Source organism: Zea mays, chromosome 7 (assembly GCF_902167145.1).
Source record: "Zea mays cultivar B73 chromosome 7, Zm-B73-REFERENCE-NAM-5.0, whole genome shotgun sequence".
Classification (NCBI taxonomy): domain Eukaryota; kingdom Viridiplantae; phylum Streptophyta; class Magnoliopsida; order Poales; family Poaceae; genus Zea; species Zea mays.
Window position 1 is genome coordinate 24,323,080 of NC_050102.1, and position 6,168 is coordinate 24,329,247.

A 6,168-nucleotide genomic window follows, 5' to 3' on the forward strand; every position below is an offset into this window, starting at 1 on the left:
ACCGGTGGGGCCGGGCTGTCAGGCGCGGCGCGGGCGCGCGCAGCTGGGCCACTTGGGCCGGGGAGGAGAGGGGGGGAGAAAGCGGGTGTGGGCGTGGTTTGGGCCAGAAGCGGCCCAGCCGAGGGGGGTTTCCTTTTTCTTTTTCTGTTTTCTATTTCACTTTTTCATTTTCTATTTTTGTTTCTTTTTATTTCCTTTTCTTTTGAATCAACAATTTGCTAAATAATCTTAAGTGTTGAAAAATAATCTATGTGAGGTGCTCCTAACAATCCAAGTGTATGCATATGATGAGGTGACCTAAAGGGTGGAGTTTAGGGAGAAAATAGAAAAAAGGGGGGGTTAGGAGATTAGGGTTCCAAACCTTGGGTTGAGATTTTCGGATGTTACAAACCTACCCCACTTAAAGGAATCTCGCCCTCGAGATTTAGGCTGGATTTGAGAAAAGATAATGGTATTTCTTCCTCAAAGAGTCCTCACTCTCCCATGTAGCTTCCTCTTCTCCTTCTCTGCTCCACTGAACTTTACAGAGTTTCACTTCTGAGTTGCGGGTCTTCCGGACTGCTGAGTCAAGAATCTTTACTGGCTTCTCACGGTACTGAAGATCTTTCTGAATCTGTATTGCCTCTTCTTCGATGTGATTTTCTGGTGCTTGCAGGAATTTGCGGAGCTGGGACATGTGAAACACATTGTGGATATCAGACATGATTCTGGTAGTTCAAGACGGTATGCTACGGGTCCCACTTTGTGAATGATGGGATAGGGGCCGACGAATCGTGGTGCTAGCTTTCCTTTCACTTGGAACCTTCTGACACCACGCATCAGGGAGACCTTGAGGTAGACGAAGTCTCCTTCCTCAAATTTGAGTTCTCTCCGTATGTTGTCCACATAACTCTTCTGCCGACTTTGAGCTTCAAGTAATCTTCTGCGGATCAGGGCAACTTTCTCCTTAGCCTCTTTGACAAAGGCAAGTCCTTCTAGTGCCTTTTCCCCTACGTTGGACCACATGAGAGGGGTCTGGCATTTTCGTCCATACAATGCTTCGAACGGTGACATCTTGATGCTTGCCTGATGGCTGTTATTATATGAGAACTCCGCATAAGGCAAACTGGATTCCCAACTTCTATCGAATGTTAACACACAGACTCTTAATAGATCTTCGAGGACCTTGTTGACCCTTTCTGCCTGTCCATCTGTCTGAGGGTGATAGGCGGTGCTGAAGTCTAGCTTGGTGCCCAAAGCTTTCTGAAGGCTTGTCCAGAATTTGGAGGTGAACTGCGTTCCTCTGTCTGACACTATCTTTCTTGGAATGCCATGGAGTCTGACTATCTCCTTGAGATAAATTCGGGCAAGGGTGGCTCCTCCAAAGGTAGTTTTTACTAGGATAAAATGGGCCACCTTGGTAAGACGGTCTATTATCACCCAGATAGAGTCATTCCCTTTTTGCGTCCGGGGTAGTCCGGTTACAAAATCCATGCCTCTTTCTTCCCACATCCATTCAGGCATTGGGAGGGGTTGCAATATGCATGCAGGCTTTTGGTGCTCGGCCTTCGTTCGTTGGCAGGTTTCACACCGGGCCACATACTGTGCTATCTCTTTCTTCATCCCTCTCCACCAGTATCTGGTTTTGAGGTCTAGGTACATCTTGGTAGTCCCTGGGTGGATGGAGTAGGCTGAGTTGTGAGCTTCCTCGAGCAGGACTTCTCGTGCCTCCCCTTTTGGTACACACAGACGATTCTTGAACCAAAGGGCTCCTTGCTCATCTGTCCTGAGGTCCGGAAGTTGTTCTTTGCGAGCTTTTTCCACAAGTCTTGTTGTCTCTGAGTCAAGGCATTGAGCTTTGCATATGAGGTCTTCTAGCATTGGTTTGACTTCAAGACTGCCGTTGTTTCCCAAACATGCATTCAGTTGAGCTGATTCCTTCTTCCAATCTTCTAAAAAGTTGGTTCCCTTTATTTCGAAAGGTTTTTGGCTGAGGGCGTCTGCTACCACGTTGGCCTTTCCGGGGTGATAATGAATCTCAAGGTCATAATCTTTGATCAGTTCCAGCCATCTTCGTTGACGGAGGTTGAGATCTGGCTGAGTGAAAATATACCTCAGACTCTTGTGATCGGTGAAGATGTGACATTTGTTCCCAATTAGGTAGTGCCTCCATATCTTCAGGGCATGCACTATGGCTGCCAATTCCAAATCATGGGTGGGATAATTTTACTCATGCGGCTTAAGTAGGCGCGATGCATAAGCAATGACTTTCTCGTTTTGCATAAGCACACACCCTAAGCCTTGCCTCGAGGCATCACAGAAGACGACGAAATCCTGATGTATATCCGGTAGTGCTAAAACGGGTGCGATTGTGAGCTTCTCCTTTATGATCTAGAAACTTCTTTCACATTTCGGGGTCCACACAAACTTATGGTCTTTCTTGAGGAGTTCGGTCATAGGTCTTGCTATGCTAGAGAATCCCTTGATAAAGCGGCGGTAATATCCTGCCATTCCCAGAAAGCTTCAAACTTCACTGACGTTGGATGGCTGCCTCCATTTTGATACTGCTTCTACCTTGGAAGGGTCTACTTCTATTCCTTCTGCAGTCAAGATATGCCCAAGGAAGGCTATCTTTTCCAACCAGAATTCACATTTACTGAGTTTAGCATAAAGTTGGTGTGCCCTGAGTTTTTCGAGGACGGTCCGGAGGTGACGCTTATGGTCTTCGTGGTTCTTGGAGTAGATAAGGATGTCGTCAATGAAGACTACGACAAACTTATCCAGCTCTTCCATAAACACTTTGTTCATGAGGTTCATGAAAAAGGCGGGTGCGTTTGTCAGTCCGAAAGGCATCACTGTGAATTCATACTGTCCGTACCGGGTGACAAATGCAGTCTTCTGAATATCTGCTTCTTTGATTCTCAACTGGTGATAATCAGACCTTAGGTCTATCTTGGAGAAGTATTTGGCCCCTTGAAGCTGATCGAAGAGGTCGTCGATCCGAGGGAGTGGATACTTGTTTTTGATGGTGACTTCATTTAATGATCGGTAATCAATACACATCCTCATACTTCCATCTTTCTTAGAGACGAAAAAGACTGGTGCTCCCCAAAGGGATGAGCTGGGACGAATGTACCCTTTTTGTTGAAGATCTGCGATTTGGAGCTTCAATTCTGCTAACTCGGTAGGAGCCATGCGGTATGGTCTCTTTGCGATGGGCGCCGTTCCAGGAATCAAATCTATGTAGAATTCCACTTCTCTTTCTGGTGGCATTTCTGGCAACTCTTCTGGGAACACATCCATGAATTCTTCTACCACTAATATGCTTTCTGTTGCTAAATTAAACATCATTGGATCATTGGCGGGTGGCTGAGCTTGACAAGAGACTGACTTTCCTTGGTGGTCTGTGAGAAGGACTGTCTTGTTTGCGCAACTGATGATACCTTTGTGCTTGGTCAACCAATCCATTCCTAAGATCACATCAATCCCTTGGGACAGCAAGACGGTTAAGTCTGCCAAGAATACTACCCCACTTAAAAGGATTCTGACTTGGGAGCATTTGAGCTAACATAGAAGGTCTGACCCTAGGGTTCGGGTGACCAAGGGAATCTCTAGAGGGGTAGAGGGGATGCCATGCTTTTCCACAAAACTAGTGGCTATAAAAGAATGGGATGCTTCTGAATCGAAAAGTATAGTAGCGGGAGTAAATTCAACAAGGAACTCACCGAGCACTACTCCCAGAGCTTGCTGAGCCTCCTGAGCATCGACGTGATTTACTCGTGCCCTTCCTTGATACTGGGTCTTGTTCTGCTGGCTGATGGAGGAGGGCGCCTTGGGGGCGGATGCTGAGGTATTCTTGGGGCCATTCACTGAGTTGGAGTAAGCAGGTCCTGATGGCTTCAGCTGTGGACAGTTGTTCTTGAAGTGACTGGGATCTCCGCAGTGCCAACACGCATTCGCCGATGGTTGGTTGCTTGCAACTGAGGGGGCATGAAAGGAGCTCTGACTCTGCTGACTGAACCGTGACGGAGTGGGTCCAGTTGGTCTACTGAAGCTTGGTCCCTTGGGTGGAAATCCAAAGGATCGAGTTTTCTGGTGCCGGTCTTGCTGCTGAGCTCGGAGGACTTGGAATTTCCTCTTGAGATGGCCTTTTTCTTCTTCCTTTGCCCTTTCCACTTGCATGGCTTTGTTGGAGAGATGCGAGAAATTGAGGAAGTCTTGGCTAGCTAGGATGGTCTTGAGTTCTGGTCTGAGTCCCTTCAGGAAGCGGGCCATCTTCTTGACTTCGGTGCTGACGTCATCCGGCGCGTAGCGGGCCAACTCCGTGAACTTGTGCACGTACTCACTGACAGATCTTCCGTCTTGAGTCAGTTCCCGGAATTCATCTTCCTTGAGCTGAACGATCCCTTGGGGCACATGGTGCTCCTGGAAAGCCGTTTCAAACTCCGCCCAGGTAGCATCTCTGATGGTGACATTGAAGGTATCCCACTAGGCTAAGGCCATCCCGGAAAGTTGATGAGCAACCAGTTGAACACGTTGATTTTCCAGGCATCCGATTGCTTCCAGCTTTCTTTTAATCATGCGCAGCCAATCGTCAGCATCGAGGGGATTGCTAGATCCGGCAAACGTGGGAGGCTTGAGCCTCAGGAAATCCCCCATCCTGTCTTGCGGTCTTCCACCATTCAGACGTTGATTTTCCAGACTTCAAGTGAGGACCTCGATGAGTCGGGTTTGGTTGGCTAGAACTTGGGCTAAATCTAAGGGTAGTTCTGGAGGTGCGGGAAGGTGGGTCTCACTTTCCTCTCTACCGGCTTCTCTTTCAGCTCTCAGGGGAAACCCTGCTCCAATCCCAGAGGTGGTAGGCGTGGTTTTATCCAAAGCAATCTGCTAGGGGGAGAGAGTCACTATTATGCACATGCCAATTGTTTTCAACCAAGTTATTTTATTCATTACACCAATACATTACAAGCATACAGCTACTACAAGTCGTAGTACACGCGAGCGTTCTCTGAGGTACTACCGAACTCTTTTTCTAAAGTGTCCCCAAATTCCTTGAGGTCATCAAGGCTAGCTAGGGACATATCCTCGATGTTGGACAAATTCTCTATCCTGGCGGGAGCTGGTGCCGGAGGGGCCTTCTTCCTTCGCTCAATTTGGCCTCCTTGGTTCCTGGTCTTCTTTTGGATTTTCTTCGTGGGGGCGAGCTTCTTCAGCTTCTGATCGTAATCCAACTTCAGGGTTTGGTAGGCTTCACGGGTGTTGGCCTCCTCGCCTTCTGCTGTATCGAGACACTCTTGGAGGGATGCCTTCTCCTTCTTAAGTTCCTTGACCTGCTGCTCTAAGCTTTCCACCTGGGAGTTTAGATGGGTGCAGTGGGAGGAGAGATCATCATAGTGGTTATCGAGAGTGTGGAGGTATCCGGCCATGTAGACAATGGTGGGGTCATCCTCGGTGGGGTCTCTCCCTGACAGGGCCCGAAGTCTTTTCCTCCAGGTGGGGGTATTTTTGTTGCTAGGTGGGAAGTAACGAAGGGGGGTTTCAAAGATCTCTCTGCTGTAGTTTTGGCATAGCTGTTTAAGGGCTTTTCGGGCAACACTTTGGCAAGTGTCTGGGAAGCGGTGCTCGATGAAGGTGACTTGGAAGGGAGGGTGGTTTGGGTAGCTTCGACTTTCTCCCAGGTAGACCGCCATAGAGCACTTCTCTATTCCATTTTCGCGGTATTCCTTCCAGACATATTCGGGCTTCTTGCGGATCCCCATGCGTAGTGCGCAACTCCGTAGGAGGTGAGGAAATCCTTCCTCCTCTGAGCAGTAGGATGTCCTAATGACCCAAGAGCCTTCCATCTAGTAGGAGAAAAGAAGGGTCTGTTAATATCGGGGAAAGGAGAGAAGGTGTTTCTTAGGGGTAAGAGGTGTTTTCTTGTTAAGGCAACTTTTAAGGTCAGGGCTGCGGTCTACGGCCAGTCCTATAGGCTCTGATACCACCTAAAGCTTCCCGATCCTTTGGGACTCAAATGTGATACAATTACTAGTCCCAAGAGGCTAGTAACCACATTCCTTACTTCAAATAGTACAGAGTTTGAGTAAATGTTATTACAATACCTGGGTACAAGCTCGAGAGTGAGTCGGAATTATAAAACGCAGTGGAAGATAAACTAGCCCAGACCACAGGCAGAACTGGGTGAAGACA